The 26964-nt window shown below is 46.0% G+C and overlaps 1 long non-coding RNA gene across 1 annotated transcript; it reads right to left on the bottom strand.

Annotated features, from left to right (window-relative positions):
- Positions 1–1059: 1059 nt before the first annotated feature.
- Positions 1060–26422, bottom strand: LOC118173372. Its single transcript, XR_004754163.1, has 4 exons — positions 25875–26422; positions 17954–18146; positions 15557–17395; positions 1060–1612 (listed from the first exon to the last, which is right to left on the bottom strand). It is a non-coding gene; the product is annotated as an uncharacterized LOC118173372 (long non-coding RNA).
- Between the last annotated feature and the right edge of the window lie 542 nt (positions 26423–26964).

Raw genomic sequence — 26964 nt, 5'->3', positions numbered from 1 at the left:
TAGCCAATTCATTTGTGCCTAAAAGGACAGACAGACAGACACATCCTTCCCCAGGGAGCCCCTCCTGGCACAGCCAGCATGGGAGCAGCAGGGACTTGAAAACAATAATTTAAAGAAAACTTTACCCAGGTCTCACAGGCCCTTTGTGCCTCACACACATGTAGAGGTGTGTGGATAGGGGTTCTTCCTCTGCTTCCCCCTTCCCAGAGCTCAAGGTTGGGCATTTTCTGATGTGGTGCCGCCTCAGAGCAGAAGCCGTGGGGTGCTGCTGGTGGTGGTTCAAGGCACCGCTCCTCTCCATGGTGCTTCAGCCTGGGCCATGAAAGCACGTGGACCTCACAGGTTTGTTAACTGCAAAGCACTCAACTTTAAGAGCCACCGAAGTCAACTTTCTGTCCTTCTAATATACACCGGATAAACAAAGTGATCGTAGAATAACAAAGAAATATAACCAGTGCCAGAAAAAGTCCTGCAGCCAGCAACTCTCTCCTGCATATTTTATCTTATAATCCACTGCACTAATACTTAACCACCACACCAAGCAGGTGGAAGTTTGAGGGCCATTGAGCACTGTGAATTTTCCCAATGCATCACAATTACCAAAACACCTGTGCTAAATAACTTTGCGCTGAGCCACTGTGAAAATTCACAGAGTGCTCAATAGCCCTTGAAATTTCTCATTTCTAACCAGGGCTGGAGTGGCTGAGTGCTCACACATTACACCACAGCACAAAGCAGGTAAGGACACTGGTTCAAGACCTCGTAAAGGCCCCCTTCTCCATGGCTGGAAGTTATGCCGTCCCTGTGATTTTCAGGCTGCTCCTACTTTGTCTCCACAATTACACTCACTTGGAGCTGGGTGAACTCGTGTGTGAGCAGACTCCAAACATTGCCGTGCTCCCCTGCCCCTCCTTCCCTGCCCTGCACAGCTGCCTGTCTCAGGGCATCCCTTTTCCTCTTCCATAGACAGGGAAGGCGTCCAACTAGCGGCACGTAAACCCCATGGGGCACAGCAGGCTGATCTCTGTGCTCCCCATCCCATTCTCATGGGGTCTCTGGAGGCAGGGGCTCTCTGACCACAGCACAAGACATGCATGTGTATCTTTGTGTCCAGCTGGAGAGGAGGCTGAGAGCAGACTGGAGAGGTTTCAGGCAGCAGAAGCAAGAAGAATGGGAGGTTGATAAACAGCCAGGAGCTAGAGACATTCAATCCATTTAGTCTGTCCCGAGGAAGGTGAAGAGGTGACTTGAGAGTGGTCAGCAAGTGCCTACGCAGAGAGAGGAGTAATAAGATGAGGCACTTTAATGTGACAGACAAGAGCATCTTGAGGCCCAGTGGCTGGAACCCAAAGGCATTTCTACAGAGAAATAGAGTTGTTCTTGGTGCAGAACAGCTAAGGCAATTAATTAACCACCGGGACAATGTGCCCAAGGATGTGGCAGATTCTCTGTCACTTCAGCTCTGTCAGCTGGACCTCTGTGGGACACCTGGCCTGCACCAGGGCTCATAGATGGGGGCATCACACAAGAAAGTTCCTTGTGCCTGCTAATGGGGGCTGCTTCTGCATAGTCAGTCCAGAACAGGAGATCTTTAGAAGCCAGCAGTAGCAGCCTTCAGATAAAAATACAGAGGGGAAGAAAAAACACAGAAGTGAGAAGAATTCAGAAGAAAACAATGCACCTCATCAGAGGTCCCCTGGAGCCTCACAGGGTTGTGCCAGCCCCTGTTCTCTGCCAGTTTGCTGCTCAGAAGAGAGCAGAGCAGGAGAAAGTCATCTCCACACAGACAGAGAGAGGCTGAGCACATCCCCTCTGTGTCCCAGCCCTGCTTTTCCCCATGAGGGCTATGAAGTAACTGCACACAGTGACTGTTTTCCACATGCTGGGTACTCACCAGCCACTTCCAGCTCACCTGGGGGACTTCCACAGCCCAGCCTCAGCTTCTCAGTACGGGTCACTTGCTGAGAGTTGCTGAGATAGTGAAGTCAGACTGCTACAGACAGACAGTTGATACAACAGCTATGAACAATAACAATTAGGAAAAAAAAAAAAAAAAAAGTCTATCATACATTGAAAACAGACGGAAAGGACCAAATCTTCAAATGGAACAAAAACTGACTTTGCCATGCAAAATTCAGTTGATTTTCACTAGTTCACGCCTACGGACAGTTTCCTAATGTCACAGCAATATAACAAGGACCCAGAGCTGGCTTGAATCAGAGCTGAAATCTGCTGGGATCTGTCAAGGAGGCAGGAGCAGGTCATGTTACTGCCAGGACTGAGTTCAGGCTGCCCAGCAGACTTTGAAGGCTCTCATTAACCCTCTTATTTCCATAAGCATTACTCACAGACTCATCAAACCAGCAGGCAGAAGAATCCCTGTCACTGCTCATCCTTGGACAACAGGGTTACCCGACCTCAGTGCTGCTTTACCACTTGTCAAACAGCTGCCCAAGCAGCAAGACAGTTTAAGCTTTCCAGAGATTTTGGTTTACTTGTTGGTAGCAAACAGAAGAAAAATGAATTGCTTTGCTCTGACTACATAAGAAACTTATTTCACTGATTGCATTTTTTTTAAGCAACTTTAAATGGGGTTTGTTGCCATTACTCATCTGATAACCTCCCTACTGCAGCCAAAGTCCACTGTAGATGGTCCAGAAGACTCATGACTTCACTATGATTCAGAGACAAGGAACACTCAAAGTCTCATTATAATTATAACAAATTGAAATGACCTGAGGTCAATGTCAGTAAAAGTGACTCTCAAATGCATGAACTGGAAGGCTTCCACCAACACCGTTCCCTCTCCAGGAGCAAGAGACCACTTCAAATGTCAATGGAAGGTTGTTTAGCTTTTAATTGGTGCCTGAGCTTTTTTTGGCTGGTTTCTGAATGATTCCCCCTCCTTTCCAATCAGGAGAGCTTTCAAATCTTGCATCGAGGGCTCTCAGGCTCTTTGTTCTTCAAGACTTTAAAAACAAAAACAAAACCCCACATCTGCAAACAGTCACACAGGAAGACAGCCAAAATCTGATTGTGAGTATTAACATTTAACTACTGCTGTATTTCACTGTGTGCCTGCACGTCTTGTACAAAGGCAGACACCCTTATGCTCCGTGTCCCCTGGAAGTAAGCAAGTACACATGCTCCATTTATAATTAATGGCCCAGCTTTTCCAAAAGCACTAACAACTGCATCTGCCTGTGTCTGTGGAGGACTCGGCCCTAAAGGTTTGGCTTCACCAGGCTAATGCTCTGCCTGCAGATTAGCCACATGGGACATGCTGGAGCCAGCCTTTGACACCTGGACCCCCGATGTACCCAAGCCAGCAACAAAACCACACTCATCCTCTGAAACTGCCTTTGCCATCCATTTCAAGGGTGGTGGCTTTGGGCTTCAAACATTCAGACCTCCAAGGTGCTCAGTGCCTAGAATAGGGACTAAGCCCTCTCAGAGCCTCAGGCAAGCTGAGAGCCCTCAGCACCCCTGCAGAACTGAATTACTACGTTATTTCATGCTGTCATACCACCTGGAGGACAGACGGACACACAGCAGAGCGGCGCCTCCACTGGGCAGTCAGCACTTCGGCTCTCAGCAGGGCAGCAGCAATGCTCTGGGCAGGTAGCTTGCCACTAATAGGCATGGAAAACCACCTGGAGATGGGCTGGCTGGATCTATTTACTTGTTAGCCTGCCCATGGAGTGAGATATGCCCTGAGTAGATTTGCTTTGATGAGGGAACCAGAGGGAAAACCTCCCCAAAGCAGCCTCCCTGCTGCCACAGGACTGCCTCCAGTGAGTTTTTGGCTTTTAAGAGGAGAAAAAAATTGTTGGCTAGTGCAGACACAACCTGAAAATAACCCTCCATTCCTCCTCCTGATGGCTTTTATTTGTGCTTCTCTCAACACAAGAAGACAGAACCCCCTCCTGTCCCCTCACAAGGCTTCTCAAAGAGGAAAAGAGAAGGCTGCTCTGGGAGGCTCAGGGGCTGTCTGCTCTTGTCTACCATCCCCTAAAGCAAAAGTTGAAACAGGCCCTGGGATCTGGCTAAACATTATGACGTGAAACTTCTCCATAACTATTACTGCGAGTTTTGCTTGACTTTTCCACCCATCCCATGAAGTTACCCTCAGCAGCAGGGGCTGCTCATAGGCATGCCAGTCCTTGCAAAATACCCATAACTGAAGATTTAGAGAGGAAACCTCTGAAAAATAATATCTACAACTTCAGAAATAAAACTTCTTTGTCAAGATGCCCCAAGCAGGTCAAATAGACTTTGATCAAAAGAAAAACACGCCCCAGTACCTTTGCTCTGCTTTGCTCTGCTTTTACCTCCGTGTTGTCTGTGTCTCATTTCACTTGTTCCTCCCTTACTTTGGAATGATTTGTGAAAACCTCTAAAGGGATGACATGGAGGGAACAAGGCTGGATAAAGTCCTAGAGTATTTGCCAAACTGACAAAAAATACAGAAGAGAAAACATCAAGCCCAGCCAAGTCAAATATCAATCTACTTTTGTGTGCTTTGTTTCATTAAGTTTACTTTATGATTCATTTGTAACCAACTGCGGTGGATAATGAGTACTTGCATCACAAACCTCTGTGTGCTTAAGAAATCCCTCTCCCCACACAGGGAAGGGCTGGATAACAACAACAGAGCCCTCTCATTTGAAAAGCCCACGGTGGTCCAAGCGTGAGTGGAGATCTTTCAAGCATCACTGAACTGAGAGCTCCAGCAGTGAAGCAGTTGTGTCACTGCCGAAACATTTGAGCTCCGTGGAGACAGCCCGTCCCATTACATTCAAGTCTGCCAAGATGCCCTGAAAGCACATCGCTGAGCACGTGGTGGTTTTGGGGCAGCTGCCTCCCAAGCAGACAGCCCAGGAGATATCCAAAGGCTGGTGGGTTGTGTGCAGACAAGAGCGCTCTCAGAGGACACCGCCAACCCTATCTCAAAAGTCACAGGACAGCAAAGGCCAGAGGTAGCAGAAGTCTGAACACCTAACCCACTGATCTTGGTGGTCATCCTTCAGTACAGGGTCAGGTCTAGATCTGCCAGAGACTCTCCACCTGCACTCACACGTCCCCTCTTGCCCATCCCTCTGCTCATGGGAGCTGCTCCAGAACCGATAACTGCTCTGCTGAGAGAGCGTCTCCCATACAACATACAACTAGAAATGAGCTGATCCAGCAGGGAAAAAAAAAAAAACAAACAAAAAAAAAAACACCTAGGACTGAATTGCAGGCAAGCTGCAGGTGTTCGGGTAATTATAAGAGTTTGGCAAAGTGTGGGAACAGCACACACTCCTAAAATGACAGCGCAGGCTTTTATACTTTTATTGTACATCTGTGCATCAGGAACTCAGCACCCCCGCCCCAGCAGTTTGAATGTGCAATAGAGCCAAGGATGAAGATCCAAATACTCAGCACAGAGTAAGCAGGGTCACAACCCACCCTGCTCTCTTACAGCCTCCAGAGTCAGCCGATGAGGACGGGAGCAGGTGAGGAGAACGTATGGGTGATTTCACAGCACTGTGGCCATTCCAGAGCTGGGCACCATGCTGCAGGGCAGCCTGCTCCAGCACAGTCACCACTGGACACCTTCAGCTCTCCGCTGGTTGAATCCCTCATAGCTGTTTAGGAGACAGTGCAGCATTCATTTTGTCCATTTTGCAGGTTGGCCCTAAGGGAATAAGCAGCCAAGTAGGAGAGATTTCCACTTCCTCTGACTCTTCCCCCTCCACTTATTTCTTTTATTTTTTCCCTGTATTTTCTAACAGTTTTCAATTTGCAAGAACTTTGGTGTGACACTACAGGTTCTTTCCCACTGCAAGGCCCCAGCAATAAGGCGACATTTATCACAGCCTGTATTTCCTCTTCTCTGCTGAAGCAGAATTCTCCTGTGGAAGGCAAAGCCACACAGGTTTACCAGCTTTCACTTTTCTGTGCATCCTGTTAACACACGTTACAGTTTCCCGCTCATTAATCCTGCAAAGGAGCATTTACAATGTATTTAAAACGCTTTTCCTCCTTTACTAGCTCCCTGTGGTGCCGTCCAGTTCCCGATCTGAAGAGCAATCAATAAATAAGCTCCGTTGTCCACCGGGGTTCCTGGCTACCCAATTAGAACAGCAACCCTCCACATGCTGTTTTATTATACGGCGGCAGCAGTCGGCTTTGGCGCGGCTCTCAGTGCCTAACGCTGGTTGTAGATGTTTGTATTTGAGCAACAAAGCCTGGGAAGTCAGCGGGGCTGTTCGCTGCCAAGCTACATAAAAATTCACTGGAGTTTCCATCACACAGCACTTTGGCCAACTGGTTGCGTGGGGGTTGATGGCGGTGTCATCATTTTAATTGCTCGAAACAGTGAATGGGCGGATTTCTGGCTTGTCAAGGACATTGTACGGGAAAAAAAGAGACATTGTTAATCTCTCCAAAGCCTAGCTGGTGAGCAGGTCCTTAAAGCAGCTGTACAGTGAACAAAGAGCACTTGGCAAGCGGGCAGCAAGGGGCAGTGAGACCAGGGCCCAAAGGACAGTGCTGCCGGCTGGTGAGCTCCTCACACTGAGAAATAAATAATGTTACACCAAGAGGGAGCACAAACAGAAGGTGTTGCTCTGCCCCATGTGGTCTTCAGGAAGAGGGAAGTCGTTTATTGGGACACCACGAGTTTACTTTGTGGAAAACACCAGCAACTGCTGGTGCCAATGGGGTGTCAGCACCTGCCTGCATCCAGTGCCTGGCCTGCCTAGTTTGCAGCCCCCTTCTGATGCCATCCTCCTTCCTTCTGCAACTACCACAGGTTCTCCAGGACAAGGGTTAATATACCTTGGTGTCATTTTGATGCTTCTGGATGCTATGCCTGTGAAATTAGAATAGGAATAGTAGTTGTTTTCAGACTTGAGATTTGTCTTATTGCTTTAAATAATAATAATGGGACGTCATCAAAACTGGAAGCCTCAAATGCCCAGATACTGGGAGCAGAAGGGAGAGCATCCTAGTACATGCATACCTGTGACTTGCTGTCATCGTAAAATGCTCGGATATTTCAGCAGCACACAGCTCAGACCAGCAGCCAGATGGAGGTACAATGCAGAGCCAACCCTTTCCTGAGCAACACATTGCCTTTTGCAAACAGCCTTAAATACTTCTTACCCGCAGAAGTAAGGGAAGCACATTTGGAAACAAAGGGTGATGGTGGTCACCCAGCAGGGGACAGCATTATCCCAGGTGAGCCTCCTCTGGAAGTGCAGCAGGGATCATTACAGAACTTGCTTGTCCTTATTTAAGCCAGAGGAGACACCTCTACCAGGAGCCCAGCTGACCTGCTGCTACCTGGTGGATAAGCACAAATACAAGAGACTCGTTACCCTGAGCTAAGGCACTGCAGGTCACTGTGCCTCCCAAGAAGTGAAATGACAGAATAGAAACATTTTCCTGTTTCCTGAGAGCAGCAGCTGTTCTGCACATCCATAAAGCAGATCTCTGAGTTATTTGCCCTGTACAATAAATAGCCAGCCCTAACTAGCTGCCAGCTTAACACTAGCAAAGATGCTCTATTCTTTCTTCGGTCCTATTTTTAAGCAGTTACATAAGGAGAAAAGACACAAGGGACTTAAATCTGTGGGAAGTCTTCACGACAAAACACATTCCGTCCACCTGCATTTTGCAGATAACACTCTAAATTTACTTTAAAAAAAAAAAAAAAAAAAAAAAAAAAAAACTTACTCCCATTCATTTTTCTGCTGTGCTACTCATGCAGTGAATGAGGCATCAGTAGAGACCAGGCAGAGCTGCAGATACCTCCCACAGGTAGCTAGAGCGTCCTCCAGTGAAGGTCTCTCTCCAACAGCTGCCCTCCAGCTCACGCCTGCACCTCTGCATCTTTCTCTTAAGCAACCGAGTGCTTCCTCCTGGTCTTGCTTTGGAGTGCTGAGCCCTTAGGTGGTGCACATCACACTTGAATTGTCTCCATTAGCAGCCTGGCTACTTCTAATAGATGCTTGATTTTTATTTTTATTTTCCAAGTCACAGAGCAGTCAGATCGGCAGAAGCAGCCTAGTAACAGTCCCCGAAAGTTTAGTGGTAAATGGGCACAGAGGAGGTAATTAAACCAAAGGGAGTCCCTGCAGAATGGAGATATGCTGGAGAACCAGGCAGCCCCATCAAAACAGCAGCCATCAGCCAAAGACTTGTCCAGAGGAGAAGGGAAAAGGCTCTGAATCTTTTGCAAGAAAGCCACATGCAGCTGTAAGGAAGGGCAGCTGCCCTCCTCAGGAGGCATTTTAATCGGGGAGACCTTTGTTGGCATTTTCCCCACAATCTCTGTACTCTGTGATAGTGACTTGCTATATTTTCACCCGAGACAAGGCTGATCTCCAGGCATCTCCGGGCCAACCATCAGTGCCAGGACATGACACCCCGCAGAGACACTGAATAGCTGTTTGCCAGGGCCCTTTCACACCTCCCTGGGAAGCAGCTGGTGCCACCCACGCCTGAGAAAGGCTCCCAGAGGGGATGAATCACTGGTTTGATTAAGTCTGGCAATTCCTAATGTGTTGGACCACAGCAGAGACATGCTCTGGATCCAGAAGATGCACAGCAAAGGCTGGGCACGGAGCTTAAACTACATCACACCAGAGGTTTGCAGGGAGCAGTCAGCTTGTGCCTTGCTGTCCTGGTCAGCAGTAGGGCATGCCAACAGGTTTGTGACCAGGGAGGTCTCCCAGATCAGTAAGAAGGTGCCAGTCCCCTGCAGCGTGGCCCCAGGACCACACCACCCCTGCTGCCTCAAACAAAAGCTGGGAAGTAACTGAGCAGAACTGTGCATGGCAGGACTGCATCTCCCCAGCGCTGCCAACACAAGGCTTGGGCCGGGTCTGGAAACCCCAAACCTGCACTTCCCAAACTCCCCTCTGTGCTGCTGCAGCACCTGAAACTCTCACAGTAGCCAGGCTTGGTGGCAAGGAAAAGGACTGGCATGGGGTTGGCCCTGATGCTGTGCAAGGGATTAAATAAATGCATAAGTGCTGTGCTGGGAAAGGCCTCTAGTACTATTCTCCTCTACATCTCCCCATCCCGTGTTAAGCCCAAACTCCATGCTGAACAGAGCCCTAAATAAATAAATCAATCATTCTCCAACGTGCCCCGGTGCTCTATCTGTCACTGCCTGCTGAGCTGCCATTTCCACTTCCCCTGGCCTCTTCCTCATAGGCTCTTATTGGCATTTAATGGTGATGGGTGCAGGTGGCTGTCCCAGGGCTCCGCAGCCCAGCAGGCAGCACCCCCCAGCCACAGGGCTGCACACTGCGCTAATGACCACGACAAATCACTGGCGATGCTCAGCTGGTTCACACCAAGCTGCTCTGATGCTCCTGGGTGATACAAGAGGCGCTGTGTCAGCTACAGGGAAACATCAGTCACCCCTTGTCCCTAGATGCCAGCCAAACCCCTCGTCCCCACATCCCCTGCCTGCACTGCAGCTGGGAAAGGCAGGACTACTCCGCACTGCTGCACCTGAGCTGAATTGAGAAGGGCGAAATAAAAGAGAGTGCTTCTCCCTCCACAAAGGGACGCAGAGGTACATCTGTAGGGACAAAGCCACCCTTGTAGGACCACTTCATCCATAGCCCACGGGTTGCGGACAACTACTATAAAGAATTAAGCCACATGCACGGAAATGCCAACATTTTCCCACCTTTTCCATACATTAATTTCAATGTATGTATATTTTTCCAGTGCAGAGACCTCAGCACCCTAACAGTCATGCCTGGAGTTCATTCTGGGTCTATGAGTGTTTCCAAGACAGAGAGGAGAGCAAAGCCCTTCACCACAGAGAGAGAAATATTTGGCCAAGCTCCAAGTATTTAACTGGACACAGCAAGGAACAACCCAGGGAGATGTGTTTTGTGGCTTTTTTTCTAATGAGGTCAGGCCTCAAGGTATTTTAGCTGGATTAAGGGTCTGCGATCACATGCCTGGGCTTTGGTGTTCATGAGCTGCTGTCTGCTGTGCAGGGCCTGAGGCCAAATCACTCACTGCCATACCGGAGCTTCACCTCTTGTGCAATTAGCTCACAATTTCTGGAACAGCACGGATGGCCATATCGGCGGGAGGTCTTTACACATGGTGTAAAGTGGAGCTGGGCTCTGGGGGGCTGGGTGAGGGGATCCCACCACTTTGGGCTGCCCAAAGACCTGGGACCGCAAGGACCTGGGAGCCTCCAACAGGATTTCAGTGCCATTTTATGAGAGAGCATCCCAGAGAGAGAAATCACCTCCAGAATGAGGGGAGGCTGCTGAGGGAGGGCTGGGAACGCTGCCCCGCTATGTAGACAGATGGTTCCTCTTCACCCTGCCCTGTGAAGGTTTCTGCCCCAGGGTGAGTCCCACGGAGGAGCACAAGGGAAACACAAGGCCCTAGTATTTAACAGGGAGAAGGGAAGAGGATTCCCGAGCTTTGTCCCAAAATGGGGGTGAGAGGCATCCTCTGAGGAGGGACTTTTAAGAGCCAAACTGCAAACACCCAAAAGTAATTTAAGCTCCCATCAATCTGCACAGTCTGAGAGGGCATCAGCTGTACTAAAATCCCTGGGAGAAGCAAACTGGGGAGGGGCACAAAGAGAACTGCTGGTGGAAAAGGCACACCACAGGCAAGGTGTGAAGACCTGCACGGCCCTAAAAGCAGCTCTCATCTTCTCCCCTCAGCCCGCTCTCTCTGCAAAGATCTGTGTCACAGGACTGTGAAATGCGGTGCTCTCTGTAAAGTTTTCAGTTGAAAACAAAACAGCTTTCATGGAGAAGAGCTGCTTTAAAGGTAAGAGACGACTCAAAGGATGACATATCCTTACTGCCTGCTGAGGAGCTCCAAGGGGAACCCCGGCGGAGGAACTCGCCACCATCTGAAGTGTGCCAAGCACACTCCAAAACACACTCCACATCACAGGAGAACCTTAAGGGGAATAGTTTTGAACATCCAGAATTAGACATTGCTATTAAACATTACAAGAGAAGAGATGCTGACTTTTAATGTGGCTTCTACCCTGGGACTGGTTTGCACAGGTAGGAAGGAATGTCATGTTTGTTGGCGTTACTCACGAGGAGGGAAGACATCAGGAGCATCCACTGACAGCACATTTCTGCCTTTCAAGGGTGTTTGTCAACCCAAACTGAACTCCACACCAAACTCCAGACAATACACAGGACGTTTATGCAGCATCTGGCCAGTGCTACTGCCTGTTGGTTCACTAGACTGCAAGATATTGAAAATTTCCTTTTCATAGGAATACATTAAAAATCTGAATTTGAGTGCAAATTTTAAGTTGTGATATCAGAGGACAACTGACTCTACATATCTACCTGGAAACTTCCTATCTGTACACCTCTGTCCCACGTAGGATAACTTCTGCAGCAGCTATCCTATTGGTCACAACAGAAAGCAGAGCTTCATTCCAGGAGAGAAATCCATGTTTGTTCCATAAAGATGTGGCATGGTAGCAAATTTTAATCACAGCACCGATTTCAAATGTATGACCTGTCACCAGACAGCTCCATAGTCAACGAACAGGGCTCTTCTTCATAAATGCTCACATATAAAAAAAGGCTGAAACAAAGGTACTGACTGACCCAAAAATCAAAGTGTCCTCACATCCATACATTTACATATCACATTGGAGGCAAAGGTTGTGCTTTATTTGACAGAGTCAGAACAAGAAACTTAGCAGAAAAGGAAAAAGCTTTACAAGTATGCCAAATTATCAGACTGCCAAGGAATAAAACCTTGTCATATATCATTCATGCACTACATACAGGCTTCAGACTTCTGTAGCCTCTTCCTCCCTTCCTCAGATCTCAAAGCTGTTTGCAAACATAAATGAATAAAACCTCTCACCTCCCATGAAGCAGGTGATTTGTTTTTATTAATACATAAATGAAAGAGGAAATTAATTAAGGAATAGAAAGGGCAAGAGGCCCAAGATCACACAGCAAGAGCGCTTTAATCACCGTATTCTGGCCACTTAGGAGTAGCACTCGCATGTTAATGTCTTCCTGCTCTCCAACAGGCATTTGCCATGGACCATGTTTCCCAGACTAAAGGCGCCTCATGGGTCCCAGCTAGCTTTGTGGCTTTGTTCTCATCAGGGACATGAAGTTTTTCTTCACATTCACACCATCACACCTTTGTCCTCTGGTTTAATTATTATTTATGCTGAATACAAATAGCAAAGGAGATGATCCTAAGATGAATAATGAAAAGGCAACAAGAGACCAAAAAAAAACTGCTCCAGTCAGCGAGTATCCTACCTGCTTTATATTAAATACGTCTTAGCATCGGGTCTCTGCATACCAGAGGAGGAAGGGTGAGTTTTAGGGCCATTGCACAATATGAACTTCCCCAATGTATCACAGTTACAGAATCTCCTGTGCCAAATAACTTTGTGCTGATCCACGGTGGAAATTCACAGTGTTCAACAGCCCTTGAAATTTCTAATTTGTACATTCCCACAGAGGAGCAGTGCAGTGGGTGCATTTCTGGCTCCTGTGCTGCGCCTTGGACATGGGATCAGTCACTCTCTGGAGCCTGACCCCGAATTTTGTGGCACTATTTTAATTATTAAGCAAGGCATAGCTATCTGCTTCTCCATTTGCATCTAGCACTTTTAACGACAAGAAAATACATCCTTTTTTAATGCTAGCCTAGTGAGTGGTATTAAGAAAAGTGTGAGCTATTACACGTGCAGATTTCCAAGCAATTAGTCACAGAGGCAGGAGCGCGGACATAAGATGAGCTCCCAAGTCGCCACCGCCTTCTGCTGCCCCGCTGTACCAGCAGCTTGGCATGGAGCTGGGAGGTGAAGGAAATGGTCTCCCGCCGGATGGATTCCCAGCACCCACCACCCACAGTAAGCACAACGCCCCTCACTCAGCACCTCCTGCAGCTCTGTGGGGCTCCGCACCACACAGGGGTGGCCAGGGACTGGCCACCGGGCAGGACTTGAAATGTTTTTAAGATAGAGAGAAACAAGAGCTTTCCACCTCTGTTTACCTGCAACTGACACGATCCTCCTGAAGAGAAATATCCCTTGTGGATAAAATACTAAGTGTATGTAGAAAGGAAACACTAACAGCTACATTCTGCTTATGGAAGTTTTCTTCCCCCGACAGTGCTATTCTAGATGCATCACTGCATATTTGCAGTGGAAGATGAAAATACTTCTGGCATTAAAGATAGTGACATTCTTAATTTATCTCACATGTGGGAAGGTGTGTGTGGGAGGAGTGTGAGCAACTCTCAGGAATACGTCCTACGTAGTTTAATAAAGAAGAGTACACATTTCCCCTAGGATTTTATTTTTTTTAATAAGCCTCAAAATTGTAATAGAAGATTCTTTTCAAGAGTTTAGGAAAAAAAATAAATAAACCAAGGGAAAGAAATCTGATTCCACATTTCATTTTGTAGGGTTTTTGAGTAGTGTATATGTAGAGAGATGAAACTATTAAAAAAAAAAAAAAAAAATGGAATCCAAATTATTCTGCTCTTAGAATACTCTTGAGCACTTACTCAGATCTGCTCTCTGGTCTGAGTATCTTTAGATCTTGGATTGTTCCCAATTTTCAACACGTCTGTGGTTCCAGTTATGTTGTGACAGTGAATACGAGTGACTGAAGAGCCTCCAGACTGTGCCCCCACTCCTCAGAGGGCTGCAGGGCCAGGAAGGACCCACCACCTCCATGCCAGACCCCCAGGAGAAGCCAGGTCTCCTGGGGGTACATGGAGCACTGCTTGGTACGAATTTCCCAGCCACCTCTCCCAGATGCTCTTTCCCTGCCTACACTATACCCTCCTCCACAGCCACACAGGCTGCCCTGCACAAAGAGTACGAGGACCTCGAGCAGCTTTCCTCATGGCAAATTGCAGGGGAAGGGTGCCAAGGGCACAGACCAGTCCAGATCCACCCTGAGACACAAGAGCTACAAACCATCTATTTTCTTCTGGCTGACAACACATTAGCAAACCTATTTTTCTTGCTCATAGATGTTCACAGAAGACCTAAAGACAGTCTGTTATTTTCAACAGAAAATGCAATTCGCTTCCCTAAAAATATCAGTAGTGCAGGCTATGGAGAGTTTGTTTTTCCCCAGTAATGCAATTTTTCATTATTGCCCTGGATTAAAATTAAATTGCTAACATAAGGACAAGCAGATGAATCCATGGTTATGATAGCATAGAAAAATGTCAATACAATGCTTGTACACTGTATGCTTCTTCAGTATTTAAAGATTCTTATCTCTAGAATAATATAAACTGGAAAACATTGTGAGGCTCTCACACTATTAAACGAAACAAGGCTACTTCTGTTGCTTCCCTTCTGTGTGCTGACTTCAGACAGGCAGTATATAATGTTTTGAAAGGAAGCTTCAAGACTGCTTTCTGGGTTTGCCCGCACAGGGAGCCAGCATAGTTATTGTTCAAAAAGAGAACAGGGCTGTGTTTTTGCCTGCAAACCCAAAAACAACATTGGCAAAATACTGATAAAAATGCTAGAATTGTTTACCAACCCTAGGCAAAATAAGCCTATTCCAAACCCTGATTTGAAGCATCTTTGCAGCAGGGGCAATGTCAATTTTTGGTGAGAGGAAAAAAAAAAAGAAAGTAACTCAAGCTCTGACATATTTAGCAAAACAATAATGACTTAGGGGGTCAAAGGAATTGCATAATTTCCAATTCCACGTAGGAACATAAAGGTAACTGAGTAGCAAACTGCTCTTTCAGAAGAGGTCAGGCTCGTGTTCTTCCAACATGTTTTATAAAGACAACCTTTGCTCTGAAGATCTCTTTTCTCTTCCCATGGCTGAGGTTGTAGCCAAACTCTACTGAATTTAGCTGAATCCCATTGCCCCACACCTTTCCCCCAACCATGATCTGGTGCTGACTCCTCCAAACCCATCCTGGAAAAGCTCCTTTACAAACCCTGCTTCTGCCCAAGTCGGCCTCTTCCTCGGTTTTCTGTTTTAGTTGGAGAATAGTCATTTAATTCGCAAAATATATATTTTCACACTTGCTTCAAAGTAGTTTCATCACTAAGCCCTAAAGACATACATGGGAACAGTGATTGACACAAGAAGGTTACCAGCAACAATCACTTTGAACCAGCTAAGTGAGAAGTACTTTTGATGGAAATGACACACGTGCTGATAATTTCCTTTCTTCTTGGGCACCACGTCCCAGGGGTTATTCACTGCACTCTGCACAGATGCACTTTCCCAGTGGGACCACTGGCTGGTATGGACACTTGGCAGTCCCCGAGAGAGAACTACCACGACAGCAGGATTAAAGCCCGTGAAGCTGCATGAAATCAGCCTCTCAAGTCTCTGAACTCAGTGCAAAGCCTGTATTGCACACGTTGCAAACAGCCCTGCTAGCCCTTAGGCTCTCTCAGGAGATCAGAAAGGAAACCACAGCTTTGTTCTAGCAAAGGCATAAAGGGTTTCAGAAGTCACAATACCAAAGGGCTCTGCAGGCACGGGCCATAGTGCAGCATTTTGTTATCCACTCTCACCTTGTTGGAAACATGCTGTTGGCTTCTAAGGAAAAAAGGATAGGGATTAGGTTTATTTCTGTAGGCTCAGTTCTTGGTTTCTTTACTTTCTGGTCAACCATTGAGGCTCATGCTTCTATATATCGCCACCTGAAAAATAATAATCTAAAATTATATGGACAAAAAATATCACTTGTTGTTGTTGTTGTAGTCTCAGGGGAACGTGAAATGAAGAAATAATTCTGGACAATTTCTGCTCTTTCTATAATGAAAAAAGTAAATGGAAGTATCAAAGTGACACTTCCATCAATTTAGAATTAAGGAATCGACTTTTCTTGTCTCAAGTCAGAAAACTGCAAAAGAAAATATTCTGACAACCCCAGTTTAGAAAACTGCCATAGGAAAAGCAGCTGCTTCATTCCTCAATGCAGCCTTTTAACGTATAAGAAGCAGTATATTATACAAACTAATATGCCTGCTGAGTTATGCTCTATTTTACATTATTCATGCCTCACTTTTCCTTTCTGTTCATTCACTAATTGAGCTTCTGTCCTTCATTATTTGTACAACAGTGTCTCAGGGGATCCTCTTGTTCTCTTTATAAAAATATAACCTAAGTGCTCCCATAAAATAATTATGCCTTTGTATTAACTTGTATTAATAGGTGTGCTGTAACTGCATGGCTGGATCATTTAAATACACTGAAGGAGACACATGGAGTACATAGAAAGCTTGTGTAGTGTTTACATAGTCTTCCCACATACTTTGCCAAAACAGCATTGCTCCAAGTCCTGTGATGTGCTAAACAACAAATTTAAGCACCAACAACAGCAAGCCTCTAGAGCAGAATCACACAGTGCAAGCATTATATACCATAAATCATATGGTTGGGATCTTCAAAAGAAGCCTCTTTCCTATAGGATCCTGGTGTTCCTGAGTTGCCCATCAGGATACAATGCTCCCTGCAGGAGAGCTGGAGCATCGATGCTCCACAGTTATGCTTGACGAGCCTCCACCATCTGCCACATGCAAAACACTGGCAGTTCAGAAACGAGGGCTCTGTCCTGCAAGCAGCTATGTGAAGGCTCAGCCGCATCACACAAGCCCTGACAAGTGATGGAGACTGCCTCAGAGAGTAAAATTAATTGCATGAGTTGCAGTTTATTGGCTCAGGTATTTACATCCTGATTACAACTAAGTGTGTTTATCTCCATTTTTATACTTTATCCGCACACTTGGTGTTTCCCAGACTCTGTCCTTCAGCCCCTGTCCAGCCAGAGGAGCACACAGGTGCTGCACATAGGTGATGCCAGGGCAGCAATGGGTTCCACCGAGGGCTGCTCGCTCACACCTGCTACCAGCAGCCCTGTAGATGCCACACTCACTCCAGTTTCCTCTGCACCCCCCGATCCGGTGCTTTACTTGCAAATGAATTTGGAGAGATGTGATCGCAATGACAGACTGCAGGGTTTCACCATGCAAAGTATGCTGGTTACAGCTGCTACCAGTGAATTTCAAACTAATAATCAGAGACAGCATCTTTTCAAGCAAACAGCCAGAAAATACCTTGATGCTAATTTCACAGTCCCTCCTTGGCAGCTCTGCAAGGAATTCACCGCTGGTTTCTGCAGGGACTGTCATGGGCAGGCTGCAGGTGGGTTGCAGAGCTGCAGGTCGTGCCACAGCAGAGCTGGCCCCGGGGCTCACTGTGGGGCATGATTCTGAGGCACACACCTCGGGTTGTGCTGCTCTTCACGTCACAAACAAGTGGCTTGGTTCCTAAAGCAGTTCTTCACACATTTCAGCACCTGACTTACATGTGGCCCACCCAGTGAAGCTCTACTACACCTTACATTAGCACTGTAAGGAAAAGAATATATATATATTATATATATATATACACACACACATTGTCTTTTTTTTTTTTCCTAAAGTCTGTCAGATCACTACATTATAACAGAGAGGCTATTACAGACAGGTTTAGTTAGCTGTGCATCATTTCACACCTTCATTACACTCTTTACCAGGAAAATGGATTGCTTTTGAGCCTCTCTCCATTCTCATTAAACTTCCACTCTTGTGAGGTGTCAGTGCTGTAAAACGCCTAATGCAGCCAGTTAATTATAACACCATTCCCTGCTTTACCCTTTTCAGTTACCCTGTTCCCACTGGCTGGAGCAGCCAAGCTCCCACTTTGGGTTACCCAGACCAAAACTAACACGGGAGACCAAGGGGCATCCAGCAGCCAGAGGAAAACATGCCCACACCAGACCTGGGAGAAAATGAGGTGGTTTTCCACCAGCAGGACATGGCATTTCTTGGAACATGGAAGGGAAAGTCCTGTGTAGGCAAAGCTGGAAGATGGAGGTGCTACCTAGCTTTGCTAATGCTGGTAACTGCAAGGCAGACACTACAAACCTTATTAAAGAAGCCTTCCTCGGAGCTGCTCAGGGTAGTAGCAGTACTTACCAGAACAAGTACTGGCAGAAATTAGCCTGAAATCACATAAATGGCTGGAGCTGTAATTTCCGCTTCAGGACACGAGCTGTCTGAGAGCTACGAGTTAATTCTCTCCTTGAGCGCTGCCTTGTTCTTGCACGCTTGATGCAGCCTGCAAAAAAAAAAACACAGGCTGGTGGCAGCTCCCAGCAACCAAACACCAGAAGTCTCCTTCTAGTCCAGCCTGGCCACTTCCACCTCCCTTCTGCAGCTGGGAAGAGCAGGGGACAGCCACACCACCAGGCCGCATCCAAGCTGACACCAACCTGCTCAAAGAAATCTTGATTTAAAGTTTCTCAGAGCAGCAAACCCACTAGGACTCAAAGCAGGACTTTCTGAGGACAAACCACTCTCCTGCTTTGCAGGCACTGCATGTGCCCACAAAAAGGACACTACTTTTTTTAGCTCTTTTCTCTTACTACAAAAAACAAAGCAACCGAGGATTTCCCAAGTAATACCTTGCTGTACAAATGAATATTTCATTTCTAACAGGAAGCAATTTTCAATGTATTTATGAAGAAAGCATCGTTGCTGTAAAGGAACAACACGTTCTGGCAGAGACATCCCAAACACAACTGAGAAAGCCATCTCCCTGATGAGGGATCAGAAGATCAAAGTTGTGTTTTATTAGTTATATAAAAAGTATCTTTAGCTCTCAGTTGAAAGAAAAAATTTGCATTTAAATAGAAAGATTAATAATTGTAATACACAGAGCCCACACTGAATAATTTTTTGTAACAGAAAATAATTCATATTGTTTTATATAAACTGTGCACCTTAAGTCAAGCTACGAAAAATGATAATCGTAATATTTTACAGACCAATTTTAATATAATACAGCTTTGTTACATTATTATTCTCCATTGTAAATAATGCATGTCTGGAGCTTTGGGAAAGGCTGGATTTAAAATACTCCTCTCTGAAAATTCAATAGGGCGTGTGCTTTTTGGTGTGTTTACACTATGCATGAGTTTTACTTATTAAAGTAAAAAAAAAAAAAAAAAAAAAAAAGTATTGGAAGGATAGGAACAAACCTCCCTCCTAACACACAGACAGACCAGGAGGTGATGCAATGGAAAATTTATTGAATTATTTTGGAAATAAATATTTTCTTCTAGAACGTGCAGATTTGGATTCACTTGAGTATTTTGAAATGCTATTGAGCTGTTGAGTTGTTTTGGTCAGGTCAAAAAAATCCCAATCTTTAAACAAAAAAAAATATATATATATATATAAAAAATACACTTTGACATTCTTTTAGCATTTGGGGGTGCACCTTTTGAAATCTAATTTCAAAACAAAATTACTTACAACTATAACTTTCAAAAACTGGAAATCTACAGGAAAACAGCCCCTCTTTTCCATTTCATTCTAACCAAGCCTTTAAAAAAATAATAAGATATTGATGTTTCAGAGAAAACTTCCAAAACATCCCTTTGGATCAACCTGAAGCATTTCCCATTTGTGTGTGTGCACGATTTGCCTTAGTGAATGGGTTATTTGTCCTGCACTGAGGAGCTCAGCTGGGAGCAAGGGTTATATCCTCGGGTCATAGCCCTGGGATGCTCTCCCGTAGCCACCCCAGGAGGGCTGCAGTACCTCCAGCGCACCATGGCTTTCCTCTCCTGACTTAGAATTAGCAGAGCCCTACCACCCTCAGCACACTTCTGCCTTGGCTCCTGGTATGGTTCCTGCACCCTATGGGCTGCTCACTGACATTAAAAGGCAGGCTAGGGGCAGAAAACCCCACAGTCAGCCATCTAGTCTGCAAGGGAGAGTGGCTGCTGCTGAAAGCAACACAAACTGCTACTTGCAAAAGGAAAGGGGCAATTTCCTCGCCAGCCCCACTGCAAGAGGCAGAGCAGGGACCTCGCAGCATTTGTTTTTTTGCTTCCTCATGTATTCCAGTCCTCGCCCAGAAAAACCTTTTAGAGAAGGATCAGGAGGGAGTTGCCCAGCATTCCCCCAGTGCCACAGAGATAATAGAAGAAAGCACAGCCCCTTACTCTCCTCAAAGCCACCAGCACCACTAATTACCCTGCCAAAATTCAGCTCAGGTTCCTCTTGCTGATCATTTCATCACCATCATTCTTGCTGCCTTCCATTTCATCCTGCAAGCGCCGAGCAACAGGCACAGACACAACAAAACAAGTTTGGAGGAGCCGCTGCTGGGTCTGGGCAGAGAGCACGGCACTCCTCAGCACAAGGGCTCAGCATCAGACAAACAGAAGATGCACAGATGCTTGAAAACCCGGCGTGTGTCCATTAGGGAGCACAGCTTTCTTTAGGCTGTAAAGCATTTGGACTCCAGGGGCTGCAGCTTGTGATGTGTGCTACTTTCCATCAGCAGCACCGGGCTGTTAGGTTGGGTGTCAGTGCAGGGACTGAGATGTCCCACCTCACCTCCTTACCCTGGTGCCACTGCCTGCCCAAAGCCACAGCCAGGGTGCCACCAGCAGGGCCCCACCAGCAAGGCAGGGTGCCCCAGGGACTCTGTCTCAGTCACTAATGTCAGAGCCAACGTAAACCAAAGGTGCGCAGGGAGCTGCAGTTTGGGAGCAGACACCATTAGTGCATATCTAGGAGCAGCGGGACCACCTCCAGGCCCAGGACTATCTGCTGGGCTTCTCAAATACTTCGGGCCTCAGCCCAGAGTCACCCAGCGCTCTCCTCCCAGTTTGGCTGACCCTGATTCCTACAAAGATCATCCACCCAGTTAAGCTGCAGGGTCCTTCTCACATCAAGCCCTCTGTTAGCAAAAAGCGCAAGCAAGGAGAAACAGAAATCCTTCAGGCCTGGACCCTTTAGGCTTACTGAAGCACAGGATTGCTTCATCCCCATCTCTCCAACTCAGAAAGGAGAAGATGAGATGTTGGATGCTACAGCTTCCAAAACAGGGGTCTAAAAATGGGAGGACTGCTCTGCTGTCCATGACCACTGCTCTGTGAGGTCCAAAGAGCAACCCTGACTTCAGGAACCATCACACCTTTGGGCAGTTTTGCAGAAACATGTGGCCTAGTCACTTTTTTCATATAATAGAATAACAGAATATCCCCAGATAGAAGGGGCCCATAAGGATCATCGAGTTCAACTCCTTTCACCATATTCAGGGAGCAAAGCTTGATCAAATACTTTCTATTTAAAACAGCAACAAAGGCAAATAACAAGTTTTGTAAAGACTAATTTTCTTGCACACAATGTCAGTTAGCATTACAATATTTTGTCATATATTCTTTAGCTGTTCAATGTAAGTTCTTGAGCTTCTGAATGCAAATATTTCCTGTCAAGGAGAAGGATAAGACCACGTGATTTTTTATCTCAGTTATACATTCACATATCACATACCCAAAGTTAACAAGTGACTCTCTTGTGTAAAACAGTTTTCTACTTCCTGTGCATCCAAAATAGCAGCTATGAAAATTCTCATCTATTATACAGTAAGATAGTTTGCTGCCTTTATTTTTCTGACCACATGTGTATTGTACAAGCAGAGGACAGAGTCTTTTATGCTATCATCCTGCTGTCTGGAAATCTCATTCTGCAATCTCTGCTTTTTCATTGCCATTTTCAGATGTTTAATGAAGCGACACATGGATATGAGATGCCCCTGTTATTTCTTCTGCCCAGTCTCTATCGTTTTCAATCTCAGAACTATTGAGTAAATGGAAATAAAGTTACCAGCCCTGTTTTGCACTTCCTCAGAAAAACTCCCATTGGAGTTGATGAGAAATGCACATAAGGTACAGATAGGAGATTTAAGTCTCCTTTTTTTCCACATTGGCTGCGTGGAAGAACAGAAAATGAATATAATCATTGTTCATAGGCCTCGTCTGCTTTTTAATTGAGAATCGCCAGTAGTTACGGGTGCTTTCTAAATGAATGACCTATGTTCATACTCTGCCACAGCCACTCCTTCATCCAGTTCCCCTCCCCTTTGGGACCTCACGTAGTACGACCAAAACTACAAGACATCAATATGCCATGCTCTTCCGCATGCAGCTGTGGATTTGCCCAAGAAAGCTGTGCAGAAAGCTGATTTCTCATCATCTCCAGCTCGAAGGTGCACAACTGACCTTTTCTTCCCGCATAGCCATGTCAAATGACAGGAACGATCAGGCTTCAGTGCTGAAGGTCAGTCACATCAACCTTGTCCGTCTCCTACTTGTGTACGAGTTCACACGCATCCTTCCGCTTGCCAGAATCACGCTCAGCCCACTGGTTTGCAAGAGCATACATTAGCAGGAATTTTAATGAGTTGAACTCGTGCTGAACTTCCTTCTTTAGCTGCTATTTTAGTGATTTGTTGACTCTCTAAGGCTCATTCAGGACTTTTTTTTTAGCCTTGACAGAGTAGATAGAGTAGACATGGATTTTATGTGCCAACTCTTCTGTATTTTTGGCACTCCTCTCGTCACATAGCAGGTCAGTGAAATACAAGTTCGAGCAACAGAGAATGCCTCCTGCGTATATCTGTGGTGTCTCAAAGTAGCCTAAACTAATCTCTCCCTCTCTTCTCCATTAGTTGCAATGTTAAGCTGGAGCAATGGCTGAGGATGCTTTAAGAGCCACACAGAATCTTAATAAGATCTGCTTACATTTATATTGTGCATTTCAGGCCGGCTGGCTCAGTTTCCTTAGCCACAGCCTCACAAAGAAGCTGAATACACTGGTTTATTTTTGTGGGGTTTTTAATTATTTTAGCATTGTCTCTGATTTTTGTATCAGCCATCTGTGAAGTGTGGCAGGATGTGTGTAATCTTCTATGGCACATGTTGTACTTTCTCCATTATTATCTGATGGGAGAGAAAACCAAAGTTAAGGGAGATTAAGGTCAGTGTACTCTCAACATCCAATCGCTGTATAATCCACTGCGTTATCACTAGGAAAGATTATCAGCCTTGATAGGACCTATTCTTTGAGCCATTCAGCTCTGTGGAGGCCCACTTCTCTCACAGAATGGCATTTCTGCTCAGTCTGAACGGCGAGAAATCATACATAAATTTTCCGCTACATGCCACTGACGTGCAGTAAGTGATTGTCTCTGTGCAGGATGCAGGACAAGCACCTCACTGCACAGCACCACTCAGCTGTGCCCTGCGCTGCCCTGGCCAGAGCAGAGGGGATGCTAACACCACCACCCCCAACCCCCCTCCCAAGCCTCCCTGTCCCCAAGGCGTCGCTGGGCAGGATCAGGCCTCCCAAGGCTGAAGTCGCATGCTGTTTCTTGCAAAGGGGGACTACAAACATGATTTTATGATGTTAAATGGTCCAAAGAATGATTTGGAGAGGGTGAGGCACAAAGGGCAGCATGCCTAGGACAAGACTGACTCTGTGCCCTGCCTCCCCTCTCCCAGCCAAGTTGGGCAACTTTCCCAAAAATGCTCTGAAACCAAGACAGTAAATGCATTATCTCCTATTGCATCACAGCCCTCTAGAAGGAACACAGCTCAGCAGACATGCTCCATCTACCCAAGTTTGGTAAAGCTGAGCCACACGCTGCTGCCAAGCATCACCACATTTCACCAGCGAATAGTCTCTGAGCATCTCTGTGGACCAAGCAGAGGCAGGACTGAGCAGACGCTGGGCTCTGCCACACTTTACGCAGGTTAAATGTGCCCCAAGAGAGAGCGAGGACGACCGTAATTACCCACAGCTGCAGCCCCACTGTGAAACGTTCACGAAACCCATTAGAGCAGCCGCATTGCAAGAGTAACCAGAACACCCCAGATTTCAGGCTAATTTCCCTCTGTTTGCAATTAAGGTATGAAGGTAGAAGTGTTTTCAAATTACTTTAATTCCCGGTTCTTTCTCCACTCCCAACAAGTTAATGGCTGTTGCTCCTCCACAAGGCCGAGTCTCTTAGCAACACCGGCTCGGCAGCTCAGAGGATGCCCCCCTGCATGGTGCCACGCCGCAGGCTCCTTACAGACAGCAAAAGCAAGAGAGATGGAAGAGCTTCCACTGACCTGGGGCAGGCAGCACTCGGCTCCAGGAAACTCAGTCTATTAGCACATTGTGTTGCGAGTGAATGGGGAATCTTCATCTTGGAGCTGGGAGGGGATGAGGAAGATCTAGCGTGGGCCCCGGGAGCTGGTGCTTCGCTGCAGGCCTCGGCTGCACAATCTGCTCCTCACAAGTTCCTGCAACCCCACAACAAGAAGCAGCTGTAGTGCAGGCGCTAGCAAAATATTAGAAAAAGGCTCACAATTCTGTTAGATTTACTGAAGCAGCTCCTCATTTTGTTTGGGGGGCTTTTCAAGCACCTACAAGTTACCTGTGTGACACCCGAGGCTCCGAGGAGGAACTGCTGCAACGTGAACTTCTGAGCTATACTAAAATCAATTAAAACCACACATTCATTTTGCCGCGTTGCTTTTCTGGGCAACAAATGACTGCAGCTGCCATGGGGAAAGCAAATGAGTATGATGGGAGGGGAGGTTGGCAGCGAAGCAATGTCAAGAGGGTTTCCCCAGTGGCAATGAAGGTCTGGAGAGCTGACAGTCAGAATCTCACCACTGGGAAAACTCCACTCTTTGCTCTAGGGTGTCCTGAGAGATAAAGAGGCATCACTAGCCCCATAAACATGGGACATTCCCACTCCCAAGGCTGAAAAGAAATAGTAAGACCATGAGGTGCCCAGACATCGCAGGTTTCCCCTAAGGCATTCCCCCATAGAGAGGACCTGGACCCAAGTGAGCAAGTCTTTTGCCCTACTGCAGGAAATCTTCCTGGTGCCTACCCAACTTTCCAGCTAGGGTAAGATCTTAGTTCTGATCTGCTTTTAATTTTTTGCTTATAGCTTCAGTATTGCTGTATCATATATAACTGTACTTTCATGCTTGGGTAGCAGCAGTAATAGATCAGCAAGATTTCTTGCACCTATCTCAGGAGGAAAAGTTTTATTAAATCATTAAATAAAATCATCATGTAGTCTGCCTTTACAAAATTTAAAAAAAAAAAAAAAAAGAAAAAAAAAAAAAAGGTCAGCTTTAGAACTGAAACACAATTGGGAAAGTAGGTGTTGTGAATACTACACCAAAGTAGCTGAATTGGAGGCTGCGCATCAAGAAGAGAATAGAGTGCACGAGTTTAAGAAAAAGAAAGAGAGAAAATTTTTAAAAAGTCCTTTTGAATTAAGCCTTTTCTCACCTCTAACAAGGCTCTAGAAACAGCATCAATCAATCCAAATGACACTTTAGTGTGAAGATCTATTATATTCCTCAATGATCATATGGCTTTATATGTTATAATTTGGTTCTGAGTTATGTCCTACATCAATTATAATTGAGCACTGCTTCCCACTGTACAATCAGACTGTGATGAGAACAGAAAGGCAGTGGACATTAGAGAATTACTATCAGAACCACCTAATTTAATTAAGAAGGAGATTTATTAAAATGGTAACATTAACAGGTGTTTTATGGGACTAATAATTAATAAGGTTTCTGTAGAACATTTGTAAGAGAAATAGACAATATGCAGTGCCAGCAGAACCTCCCTGTAATGGGATAACAATAAAGCATTAAGAACTGTAGATCAGATATTATGATAATAATCTGATACTGTAAATTATGGTTTGAAGAGGATTAAATGCCATTAGTGCAAATTAGTATTTATTTAAGCTGAAGCAGGACTTTGCACAGCATCTGGAGAGAAGGTGGGCTGCAGCCCGGCTCTGCAGCACAGACACTTGCTGTCCTCCAAAACCTGTCCATGACAAGCCAAAAACCTCGCTGGTTGCCAACAAACTCTGAGAACTTTCACCCAGGGAACCACAGCAGCCCTGCAGGGAAGCACTTCACTCCTGGGAAGCCCAGCGACTCATTTTTGTCCAAGCTACCTTCTGGGAGCAGAGAGAAGAAAGCCTCAGGGTCTTTTCTGGAAATGAGGGTGCTGAGGGACTTTGCAGAGGGACTATTGCTAAATAAGCAATTTACAGTTCATGTTAACACCTGGTGCTTTCTTAGCTCTAAGCTTAAAGAAGTAAGCATCCCCCAGGTAGGAGGAGAGAGGTGCTACAGCAGCACCACGAGCCCACATCTCTTTTTCTAAACTAGCCACGATCCTTGACACAGTGATGGAAGAGGATATTAGCAGTGGGAAATTTTTTCAAGGCCAGTACTTTAATGAGCTCCTAAATAATGACTTTATCTTAGAGGCACACTCAATATTCATTCTGAATCACACCCAAACAATAGTGCTGCCTGACTTCAGTCAACAGAAAACAAGTGCAGAGCTACAGCTCAAAGATCAGCTTTGGGAAGCAGCGAGGGGACAGGGCATTGGTCCCTCACCAGGACCATGGTGAGAAATTCCCCCACAGGGATGGGGGAAATCCTGGAGCTTGTGGTGTTTTCAGCTCCCACCCACCCTGCACCAAATCAGAGATTCCTGTGTGCTCCTGCAGCTTGAGGACTGCTTGTACCACACAGCCAAGGGCCAAGCCATCTTTTTTTTTTTTTTTTTTTTTTTTTTTTTTTTTCTTTTCCACTTTTAATCACTATCTGGTATCAAGAACAAGAGAACAAGCAGAGTTTGCAAATGAGGTCACTTAGAATCAGAGCTGGTTGCTTCCACCCCCAGCTGCAGAGGTGTTGGTTTTGAATGAGAGCTCAGCTTCTCATTTTTTAGGGTGGGTTTGAGTTGTTTCACAGAGTGTGCCAAGGGGGAAGGCCTTTAGCTTTACTCTTAGCACCCAGCCCCTACAGATGCTCGGCCACTGTTCTCTTCACTAATTGCACTGAACAGTTTTGGGTTACTTCAGGCTTGCACGTAATCAAATTTTAGTTTCTGCGATTGCTTCTGGGCTAGTGCATTGCAATGGGGACAATTTTGATCAAACTTTCTCTGGCTTTTGTTTCCAAGTTTGGGGCCCAAAACACATTACAGTTTTATATCTTCCCCAACATGAAATATCATCTCTGCCGGGC

This window comes from Oxyura jamaicensis, chromosome 12 (genome assembly GCF_011077185.1).
Source record: "Oxyura jamaicensis isolate SHBP4307 breed ruddy duck chromosome 12, BPBGC_Ojam_1.0, whole genome shotgun sequence".
NCBI classification, from domain to species: Eukaryota; Metazoa; Chordata; class Aves; order Anseriformes; family Anatidae; genus Oxyura; species Oxyura jamaicensis.
The sequence above is the reverse complement of the archived record's forward strand: the minus strand, read 5'-3'. Positions and strand labels throughout refer to the sequence as shown.